Source organism: Mobula hypostoma, unplaced genomic scaffold, assembly GCF_963921235.1.
Source record: "Mobula hypostoma unplaced genomic scaffold, sMobHyp1.1 scaffold_36, whole genome shotgun sequence".
Classification (NCBI taxonomy): domain Eukaryota; kingdom Metazoa; phylum Chordata; class Chondrichthyes; order Myliobatiformes; family Myliobatidae; genus Mobula; species Mobula hypostoma.
In genome coordinates this window covers 3,062,745-3,075,290 of record NW_026948187.1, presented here as the reverse complement: position 1 = coordinate 3,075,290, position 12,546 = coordinate 3,062,745, and positions in this window count along the sequence as shown.

Below are 12,546 nucleotides of genomic sequence, written 5' to 3'. Positions count from 1 at the left end.
CCACCATTTCTGAAGGCTCGGAACATTTGTCGCGTGCGGTGCCTTGGTATCTTATTAATATCGCATGAACTGATTTATTTATCTGTTTGACTTCGCTTATGAAAAGGAGTCAAACTTGTCAACGGAGCACAGTCCACAACGTCCAAAGTCTAAAATTCAAAGAAAATGTATTATCCATGTACATAAATGTCACCATATACAACAGTCAGAGTTGTTTTCGTGTGGGCAGACAGAGTAAAGCTAAGAAACACATACAATCATTGAAAAGACCCGACCAAAGATGTCAGACAAACAACCAATGTGCAAAAGACAATAAACCGTGCAGAACTAAACAGAAATAGTAATAATGATCATCATCATCCTCATCATCACCATCATCACCTTCAATATCATAATCATCATGATCTTCATCACTATTAAGAAATAAACAATAAACATGGAGATCCTGAGATGTTGAGTCCCCGAAAGTGTTCCAGAGGTAGTGGGAACAGTTCAGTGACGGGGAGAGTGGAGTTGTGTGAATGACTACTCCTGAACGTGGTGGTGTGTGTCTTGAGGCTTCTGCACCTTCTTCCTGCTGGCAACAGTGAGATGAGATCATGGTCTGATTGGCAACCTTGTTTCGTTTCTAAATGCCCATTACATGCTGCGCCCAGGGCATATGCTGCAAAATGATAACACCGAGGAATTGGAATTTGCTGACCCTTTCCGTTTCTGATCCCCGGATTAGGACTGGCTCATGGACCGCCGGTTTTCTCCCCCTAATTTAAACACCCGAAAACACCCAAAAAGTTCCCAAGTGAATGGAGAAATAGCGAAAAACAGCTTTAATTGTAAGTAATAAATTGACAGGAGATTTTGTTTGGTAAGGAAAACTATTGGGCTCAATGTAATCATTTATGTATTAATTAATAGTGCTGTGCAGTGCACAGCGGAGTCTGCAAATTCTTGGTTATTATGAAAATTAATTTAAAAATCTGAACATCAATTTGACGTCTACAGTCATTGCACCCTGCAATAATAAACTGTATCATATCGTGCGGCAACTGCAGGCATTAATTTTACCAGCAGGGATGTTTTTTTTTTAATTCAAAACCCATTCCCTTTAAGTAATATCATTGAGAGCTAAAATTGTCAATGCAAAAATTGACTCGAGAGTGCAATGAAAACATTTATTCCATTTCTTTATAGTGTTTCTCGTCCAACGTGCGAGTTCTATCTGTCTACATTCCTGGGTTCATTGACTATTGACAAAATAATAAAGCCTTTGGAATATGTATTTGCATATTCAAACAAGTTCTGTCCGGATGTTATTTCCGTCATTTACACAACAACACATTTATTGTCAATACATATTTCATCCCCTTTTTCAGCTCCTCTCTGAATTTCTTCTGCGTGAGGCCATAGATGCACGTGTTGGTGCAGGTACTGAGAGAAGTTAACATAGTACCACATTGTTGAAAGATGAAAATCGGAGTATTCATATGTTTGTCCGTGAAGGAATAATTCATCCCTTGCCAGTTCATTGATTGAATGATACAGGGCATCCACAGTAAAATGAAATTGCCTGATAGAGCGAACAATAAAATTATTGATTTCCTCCGGTTCTCCACTTCTGGATCTTTTTGATTTTCAGTGTTAGTCCGGAGTCCCTTGCGGATTCTATTTGCTGCTATAATGTGTCTCGCTGTTAAACCGTTGCATAGAAGGATTAAAGAAATTGGTAATAAAGGTGTTTTAATACTGTCGAACAATTCGTAGGCCTTCCAAATCGATGAACTGAAGTATTCTGGTATGAACACGCAACGCCAAGGTACATTGTTAATTAATACATAAGGCTCGACTATAAAGTAAAACGGGATGCACCTTCCTAAACCCACAACCCCCACTATTACTATAACTACAGTCGCCACTCTCTCTGTACAGTATCGCTTTCGGAGATTTTGACAGCAAATCGCAATGTAGCGATCGAATGTGAAAGCAACTGTTAGCCAAACGGAGCAGTCCAAACTTGCAACTTTAAGGACTAGCGTCAGAGCGCAAACCGGAGTAATGTGCAAGAATTTAGCGTATAAATAGAGATTATTGATATCCTCGACAATAAATGCAATGACAACCACAATGAAATCTGCAGCCGCCATTCCCACCAGGTACCGAGTGATACAGTTGGAGAGTCCACATTTTCCACGGGACAAGATCACAATCGCCGTTAAATTAACTGCAGTGTAATAAGAAAACATAGGATTACATTCAGAGAAGCTCAAAGGGATCATTTCCCTCGATTGAGAAAAATAGTTCGTCGATCGGTTTAGTTTGGTTAATTTTTCAGGTCGCTAAACCCGTCGAAGTTAAATAAAACACGCTGCTGCTGTTTTGCACCAGGAATGGGCAGGGATAGAGAGAAGGTGTGGACCGTGTCTGATAGAGTGAAACAAGTGGTGTCGTGGGAATACACAGCTTTGTCTGGTGGGTTCACCAGAATTCTCTATTTTGTCCTCTGATCAAGTTGTTGCTGTTTTTTTTTCTCAAATCGTTAGCAAATGACTGGAGTTCGAGAACACAGATCGAGCCACTCACTTAATGTTGAGTGTGTGCTGATAGAGAGAGAAACGAAAAACTGGTCCAATATTACAAGTGGACGAGCTGCTGTGAACGGGCTGCTGCGGTACAAGCGATATACTCGAAATTAGAGATTTGATATTCTTTGCTGGGGGCTGTAGTGTTCCTGGTGTGGAGGAGGTTCTCTGGTTCAAGCTGGCGTTGAGCCTCGTTCAAACAGAGCATAACACCTCAGACCAGAGAATGGGACAGAATGTTTCACCGGAAGCGATATTACTATCCAGCTTCTTTTCGAAACGCTCATCCAATTCCCTTTAGTCACTACTCCTCAGCGAGTTGCCTTAATCTGCATCTGATTGGTATGGAGTAGTCAGCTGTCTGTGACAGTCGCTCAGTTATCCCTTTTCCACTGGCACGGTCTGACATGGGCACATGCTACAGCTCTGCACTTTACAATCCTTGCATTCATCTGTCTGTGGTCTAGCTCTCTAACTGGACTATACACTTGATATTTTGCAACAAAATCAAAGTTACGCTCCCTCTCGAAAACACGATGAACACAATAATCGGATATTTACAATCTCCCTGGTGATTTTCTGAAGTAGATGCACCCCTATATTATTCCTTGCAGTGCCCTTGCCCGGAGAACTGACGATTCTCGCTTGTGCAGTGCAGATGAAGAAGTTACGATCTGGAGTTCTAAGTCTGCCTTTTTTTTTTCACAAGTACTCTGCTTTCTCCTTCAAAAAATATTTGCTTCTTTTTTTTTCTTTTCATTTTGTCGGCATGTGTACTGTGTGATTCTCATTTATAAAACGATGGAGTGTCTCTGATCACTCCGATATGATGCATGTGGTCACACAAAACGTGAAGGAAGTTGGACTGGTCGCTTTGGCCGCCCTCCACAAGCAGGGTGCAAGGCTGCCACGTGGTGCAAGTGCAACCAATCTTTTACCGCGGCTTTTCAGGGAAGAGGGACGATCCCCTTTTGTGTCCAGAGGGTCCACATCTCATGAACATACCTGAGTGCCCGGAATATTTCTGATGGATGGACATATTAACCATGTGATTCTCCTGAACCCGCATGGATATAGTTTGGCATAAAAGTGCCAATATATCAGAAATTTAGGTCGGTCTTCTGCAGTTCCCTGACTGCGATGAAACAAAGAGCAATTTCCCGTGTTATCCACGCCTCCACAATTCACTGTAAATCAGTTGGGAAGAGCTGTTGCGGCTGCAAATGAATGATTTGTCCCGAGAGAATAAAAGACAGCTGTTTCGATGTTAATGCCCCCTCAGGCAGACGAAATACATCCCAAAACTTCCTCGGATTGTCCACCACGGTTAACAGTCGGGCAAAGAAAATCAACCTTACCACAAATATAATTGGTAAAATTGATGAATGGACCGAAGTCGATTAAATTGCTGTAAGAGCCACGATCAATGTGAATCCATTCAAATAGCAAGCTGATGTAATGCCATACCTGGAATGCTGAACGCTGCAAGGATTGGATAATAGATGCGTGCGACGTCCTAAATAGTTACATAAGGCATTGTCAGTAAGATGATGCGGGGTAGTTGTTCAAATTTGTACTAAGTGCCCCATGTACTGGTAATCTTTTATTTATTTGATTGAAGGGAGATCCACTGGGACAATCCTGGAGTGACTCATCACTCCAATCAGCCACAACCCACTGAACAAACACAATTAACGTTGTTTTGCCAGTTGTGCCACCGTGAAATACATTGCATTCCTCGATGAGTATGGAGACTTGTTTTCGCCACTTGATCAATATCAGGTTGCAGTGTTTCTCCTCGACATAAGATTCCTATTGCTTAAATGCAGCTTTTCTGAACATCAATGTTACTGAGAAATTGTCCCGTTTGATCATTAATGATAGAGCAGCGCAGTACATAGACTTACAAAGTAATAGAACATCATTATACTTTGTTTTCGTAATTTCAAGTGTTTTTTAAAAGATACACGCCAATAATCGTTCAGCTGTTTTTCAAATATGCAGAAATGCAAATATCCTCCCGTATACCAACTAACTGGTGAATAGAAATATATTTGTATTACTGAATCTGAACAGCATTAATTGGATAATCCTGGACACACTGTTGGATAAATCGTCATATATATTTCAATTATCAGTCGATGTTTGAAAAATTCAAAAACATCGACGGTGTTCCATATTCCTACTGGAGTGGAGAAAGGGAAATTACTCGCTATGTTTATTCTTCTCCTTTTATTTCTCCGCGTTAGTTAAATAACGTACATCTCAGTTTAAGTTCTTCCTACAGATGCTGCCCGACTTTGTTCAAGGAGATCATTGTGTGAATCAGTTTTGGTGCGAGGATCATTAGAAGACACGTACTCTCGAGAGAATTATGTCAATAAATTATTTCCATAAATCGCCCAACACTGATCTGTGAATCGCCTTTCGGTTCATTCAGAGATTATTTCTCCGTCACTTATTAGACAATCGAACTGCTTGCCAGACCTCCAAGGCCGCATATGCTTTAAACAGCATATGACGTACTAGTCCTTAATGATTTATTATTTTTTTTAGATTATGAGGACACTGAGTCCTCTTTTATTGTCATTTAGAAATGCATGCAATAAAAATGATACAACTTTCCTCCAGAATAATATCACAAGAAAAACATAGGACAAACCAAGATTAAAACTGATAAAACCACATAATTATAAAATATAGTTACAACAGTGCAAAGCAATACCATACTTTGATAAAGAGCAGACCATGGGCACGGTAAAAAAAAAGTCTCAAAATCTCGATAGACTCATCATCTCACGCAGGTGGCAGAAGGGAAGAACTCTCCCTGTCATGAACCTCTAAGCGCCGCCAAACTGCCGAAGCAGCACCATTGGAAGCACCCGACCGCAGCGGACTCTGAGTCCGTCCGAAAACTTCGAGCCTCCGACCAGCCCCTCCGACACAGCCTCTCCATTGAATACAACTATCGCTAACCTTCCTCGGCACCGCTTGTTTCAATGAAAATTAACTAATGTTATTCATTTCTACTCATAGCTGAAGCACACCATTCTAGATAACATAGTGGAGAAAATGCATTTTTCCTTCTACTGTGCAATCACGTTCATTCTATATTGTTACAACCAAAATTACGCATAAAATCAAACTCATGCCATAATTGCAATTTATAAGGTCTTTTCGGGGGACCCACGTCTTTAGAAACACGGTGCTTGGCTGATGAGTCTAAGTACAAGTATAACAACCATGTTTTCTCCATAGGTGCGGCCCGGCCTGCTGAGCTCCTATAGCATTTTCTTTGTGTTATATATCAGCACCCAGTTATTGCCTCCTTCGCAGGTTCATTAATTTCTGCACAAAATCCTCTTGTTTTATAAGTCCTACTGTTCACAGGATTTGATTTTGTTTCATATTAAATGTCACACAAATATATTACATTCATGTACTGACGTTACGTTGCTACTGTTTTTACTCCTTGAACATTTAGAACTAATCAAAATCATAATAGACTCTGAGACTACCCTTTCCACTGTCAGGAACACCATTATTCTCGGTACAACCTGCAATGCCGTTATCTGTACATTCTGGATTCACCTCTATTGACATTCACAACAAGTGAGGCTGTCGCACCTATATCTGTGTTCTTCCGTTCGTTACAGGCTTCCATTCACAGAAGATATTCTTAACTATCAACAGCTGTAGTTTGTTGACAATTTGCCTTTGGATTCAATTTGAAAACAAACATTAGATAGCAAAGTTTCAGCATGGACACCTGGAGAATACGAGACAGAAATGCAGAAAGCATAAGACCCATCAACCGCAACCATCTGTCATCCATTGCTAAACCAATTCTGATTTCAAAAGACGAATTCTCCGTCGATTTCATGAGCATTAATGTTCTGGAAAGGCCTGGCAAGAGACACCTTATCATTCTCATTATTGAAATACTTGAAGACAATTTCCATAGATCTATCTTCACTATCACTCTCATCACCTCCCGCAAAAAAAAAACTCAAACAAGTTAGTAATTCACCAGTGGCCCCATACAAAGTCATGCTAACTACGCCAATTAGGCTATGTATGCACAGATGCTTTTACATGCTATTCCGTGGATCATCTCCAGTAGCTTCACGCTGCTAATATGTGGCTCACCAATTTATCGCTTTCAGTAATAATCCTCCCTCACTCTTTGACTAATCTAAAACCATTTGCTATTCGCCAGTCTTCCTAGAGCATGTGAGGATGAGAGTGCACAAAATAATATTTATCAACGTCACACATCTTTTCCCTTGACTCTTTCAATAAAACCAGGAGGGTGGCAGAAAGCGCTGACGATTTTAAAGGGACCCACTTCTTCGTTTCAAATGTTCTCGCCTACTAAAGCGCGCAAGAAATGATCTCCCTCTCCACCTCGTGGTTCTTAATGGGATACACTGATGGCAGGTTTTTATTTACTAGCGCTCCCACGTCCTCCTACTCCAAGCATATCCTTCTTTCCTTATCAGTTTGCAATTTATTCGCTTCGTAGTTATACCTTTGATCAAGATGTATGTATAAAACATTGTTTTTTCGATTCTCTTTAATCGGACACTCGCAATTCCTGAGTGGACTTATCTTCACGCAGATGTATGATCCTGTAGGACTTAGTTTTTTTTTTTCTCAACTTCCTAAATCCTACATATACATTATTTATTTCCTTTGAATATGTGTAATCTGGACATTTTAGGTTTTCTTACCTTGCGGTTTCTAGGAAAAAATGCATTCCTTGTAGTCTTGAGCTGGTCTGTAAGCAGCCTTCAGACCAGAAGTGAAGTTGCCTGAAATCAGATTTCCCCTTTCAATTCTCCCTAATTCCTGCCCAATACTCCCATCCAAATGAGAGTGTGGTGCATACAACTCAAATAGGAAACAAGGCACAATGATTACTAGATTCTTCAAAGGAAATAAGTGTAAGGGTACATTATTGGAACACAAAATGAAGTCAGTGAATTTGTGACATAAATCATTACAAAAGGGTATAATTTAGTGAGCAAGCAAAAACGCGGATGAAGCGTGGAAATATTTGTAAACTAACTAGTCAAGGTATCGGGTAATTTGAAAGGATAGGCTTGAAAGTAAAGTAGGTGGAGTGCAGCAATTATTTAACTATGTTCGGGACGATAGTGAGAGATGATACGTTGTCTAAAGAGCAGCATGTTGAATTTCTCTGAGAAGAGATTAGGAATAGTAAAGAGAAAAATCGTTAATGAAACCTGAGCCTCGACCACCAAATATTAACTTTTCAGTAGCCCAGGTAATCAACCAAAGAAATACCTGCTCCATGTGAAAGTGGAACGGCAGCTATCATGGGGGACGTTAACCATACGGTGGGCGCATCAGGGTGGTCGGGGCAGTTCTGAGATGGGATTCATTGGATGTTTCGGCAAATGTTTTCTTGAACAACATATCACTGATCCTACAAGTGAAAATTATATATTAAATCTCACCCTGTGCACGAAACATGTACAATGAATGACCTTCTATATAGAGAACACATTGATAGGGTCATCATTAACATGAAAGGTGCAATAGTTCGATCTGAAACTCTTGTGTTATGCTTAAATAACGGAGACCGAAAGGAAATGGGGGAGGAATTTAGAAGAACAGTGGGAGAAGTCCAAACAGATTTTTTTTTACAGTACCCAACCGGAGTATGCTCACTTAGTTAAACACAAGCAGCTTAAAGGCAGCGGGAATTACTAAAGCTGTACTTTTTCCTACTTAACTCTGTTGTTGGGACATCAGCGTACTGATTCAGGCAACTTTAAAAAACACATTTGAAAATGTCTCCCCCATCTAGTCGTTTTACAAAATGGGATTCCCAGTCAATTTGAGAAAACTTATAGTCACCTATCATATATAAAAAAAATCATTTTTTTCCTTACAGCCGTCTCCGATCTCTCTACATATTTGTTCCTCTGAATCCCGCACAGCGTTGCTTGTCTGTTCTCCAGCCCATCAACGTGGTCATAACTTTCCACCCATAAAGTCTCACAAGTGTCCCGGTGGCAGAGCACTGTGATATGATTTTTCCTGAAAAGAAACACCATATAACCATATAACAATTACAGCACGGAAACAGGCCATCTCGGCCATTCTTGTCCGTGCCGAAATCTTACCTTGTCCCCTCGACTGGCACTCAGCCCATAACCCTCCATTCATTTCCTGTCCATATATCTATCCAATTTATCTTTAAACGACAACATCGAACCTGCCTCAACCACTTCTGCTGGAAGCTCGTTCCACACTGCTACCACTCTCTGAGTAAAGAAGTTCCCCCTCATGTTACCCCTAAACTTTTGGCCTTTAACTCTCAACTCATGTCCTCTTTTCTAAATCTCCTCAACTCTCAATAGAAAAAAGCCTATCCACGGCAATTCTATCTATCCACCTCATAATTTTAGATACCTCTATCAAGTCCCCCATCAATCTTCTACGCTCCAAAGAATAAAGACCCAACTTGTACAATGACACCCAGGTCTCGTTGAACCTCCCCTTTTCTTAATCGGCCACCATTCAGATGATAATCTGTTTTCCTGTTTTTGCCACTAAAGTGGATAACTTCACATTTATCCACGTTAAATTGCAACTGCCATGAATTTGCCCACTCACCTAACCTATCCAAGTCACCCTGCATCCTCTTAGCATCCTCATCACAGCTAACACTGCCGACCAGCTTCGTGTCATCCGCAAACCTGGAGATGCTGCAGTTAATTCCCTCGTCTAAGTCATTAATATATATTGTAAACAACTCGGGTCCCAGCACTGAGCCTTGCGGTACCCGACTAGTCACTGCCTGCCATTCTGAAAAGATCCCGTTTATTCCCACTCTTTGTTTCCTGTCTGCCAACCAATTCTCTATCCACATCAATACCTTGCTCCCAATACCGTGTGCTTTAAGTTTGCACACTAATCTCCTATGTGGGACCTTTGTCAAAAGCCTTTTGAAAATCCAAATATACCACATCCACTGGTTCTCCCCTATCCACTCTACTAGTTACATCCTCAAAAAATTCTATGAGATTCGTCAGACATGATTGACGGATGCAGACCATCTGGCCCTGGGGATTTATCTGCCTTTAATCCCTTTAATTTACCTAACCCCACTTCCCTACTAACATGTATTTCCCTCAGTTCCTCCATCTGACTGGACCCTCTGTCCCCTACTATTTCCGGAAGACTATTTATGTCCTGTTTATTGAAGACAGAACCAAAGTAGTTATTCAATTGGTCTGCCATGTCCTTGTTCCCCATAATCAATTCACCTGTTTCTGTCTGTAGGGGACCTACATTTGTTTAACCAATCTTTTTCTTTTCACATATCTATAAAAGCTTTTACAATCAGTTTTCATGTTCTCTGCCAGTTTTCTCTCAGAGTTGCATCATCACATCGCGACTCTTAAACTCTATCCCTCGACTTATGAAGGCTTATACCCCATAAGCTTTCTTAACTACCTCTCCACCTGTAAGGCACCTTTTTGGGATCTGTGGACATGTACCCCCAGATCCCTCTGCTCCTCCACACGACCAGATATCCTATCATTTACTTTGTACTCTGCCTTGGAGTTTGTGCTTCCAAAGTGTACCACCTCACACTTCTCCGGGTTGAACTCCATTTGCCACTTCTCAGCCCACTTCTGCATCCTATCAATGTCTCTCTGCAATCTTTGACAATGTTCTACACTATCTACAACACCACCAACCTTTGTGTCGTCTGCAAACTTGCCAAACAACCATTCTACCCCCACATCCAGGTCGTTCATAAAAATCACGAAAAATAGATGTCCCAGAACAGATCCTTCTGGGACACCACTAGTCACAATCCTCCAATCTAAATGTACTCCGTCCACCGCGCCCCTCTGCCTTCTGCAGGTAAGCCAATTCTGAATCCACCTGGCCAAAACTCCCTGGATCCCATGCCTTCTGACTTTCCGAATAAGCCTACCGTGTGGAAACTTGTCAAATGCCTTACTAAAATCCATATAGATCACATCCACGGCACAACCCTTATCTATATGCCTGGTCACCTCCTCAAAGAACTCTTTCAAGTTTGTTAGACACGATCTGCCCTTCACAAAGCCATGCTGACTGTCCCTGATCAGACCATGGTTCTCTAAATGCCCAGATATCCTATCTCTAAGAATCTTTTCCAACAGCTTTCCCACCACAGACGTAAGGCTCACTGGTCTATAATAACCTGGACTATACCTACTATCTTTTTTGAACAAGGGGACAACATTCGCCTCCCTCCAATCCTCCGGTACCATTCCCGTGGACAACGAGGACATACCGATCCTAGCCAGAGGCTCAGCAATCTCTTCCATCGGCTCGTGGAGCAGCCTGGGGAATATTCCGACAGGCCCCGGGGACTTATCTGTCCTAATGTATTTTAACATCACCAGCACCTCCTCTCCCTTAATATAAACATGCTCCAGAACATCAACCTCACTCATATTGTCCTCACCATCATCAAGTTCTCTCTCATGATGAATACCGAAGAGAAGTATTCATTGAGAACCTTGCTCTCTTCCACAGCCTCCAGGCACATCTTTCCACCTTTATCTCTCATCGGTCCTACCTTCACTCCTGTCATCCTTTTTTCTTCACATAATTGAAGAATGCCTTGGGGTTTTCCTTTACCCTACTCGCCAAGGCCTTCTCATGCCCCCTTCTTGCTCTTCTCAGCCCCTTCTTAAGCTCCTTTCTTGCTTCCCTATTTTCCTCAATAGACCCATCTGATCCTTGCTTCCTAAACCTCATGTATGACGCCTTCTTCCATCTGACTATATTTTCCACCTCACTTGTCACTCATGTTTCCTAATATCCTTTATCTTCCTCACCGGGACAAATTTATCCCTAACATCCAGAAAGAGATCTCTAAACATCGACCACATGTCCATAGTACATTTCCTGGAAAAACATCACCCCAATTCACACCCGCAAGTTCTAACCCTCAGCCTCAATTAAAAAAATAATCCTGTCCTCTCTGATTCTATCCTTTTCTATGAAAATGCCAAAGGCCAGGGAGCGGTGGTCACTGTCCCCCAGATGCTCTCCCACTGAGAGATCTGAGACCTGACCCAGTTCATTACCTAGTGCTAGATCTAGGCACCACCCCTAGTCAGCCTGTCCACATACTGTGACAGGAATCCGTCCTGGATACACTTAACAGCTCTGCCCCATCTAAACCCTTGGAACTAATCAGGTGCCAATCAATATTAAGGAAGTTAAAGTCACCCATGATAACAACCCTGTTATTTTTGCATCTTTCCAAAATCTGCCTCCCAATCTGCTCCTCTGTGTCTCTGCTGCTACCAGGGGGCCTATAGAATACCCCCAATAGAGTAAATCCTCCTATCCTCTTCCTGACTTCCACCCATACTAACTCAAAAGAGCATCCTGATACATTACCCAGCCTTTCCGTAGCTGTAATAGTATCCCTGACCAGTAATGCCACCACTCCTCCCCTTTTTCCGCCCTCTCTATCCCTTTTCAATGACTGAAATGCAGGAATATTGAGAATCCATTCGTGCCCTGGTGCCAGCCAAGTCTCTGTAATGTCCACTACATCATAATTCCATCTACGCATCCAAGCTCTCAGTTCATCACCTCTGTTCCTGATGCTTCTTGCATTGAGGTAAACACATTTCAGCCCGTCTACCTTACTGTTTTTACACCATTTATTCTGCTTTTCTTTCCTCAAAGCCTCTCTATGGGCTAGGATTGGCTTTACTCCATGCACTTCTTTCACTGCTCTATCGCTCTGGGTCCCATCCCCCTTGCAAATTAGGTTAAACCCCCCCCCCCCCCCCACAGACCATGCTAACAAACCTAACTGCAAGGATATTGCTCCCCCTCGAGTTCAGGTGCAACCCATCCAATCTGTACAGGTCCCACCTTCCCGAGAAGAGATCCCAATGATCCAAATATCTAA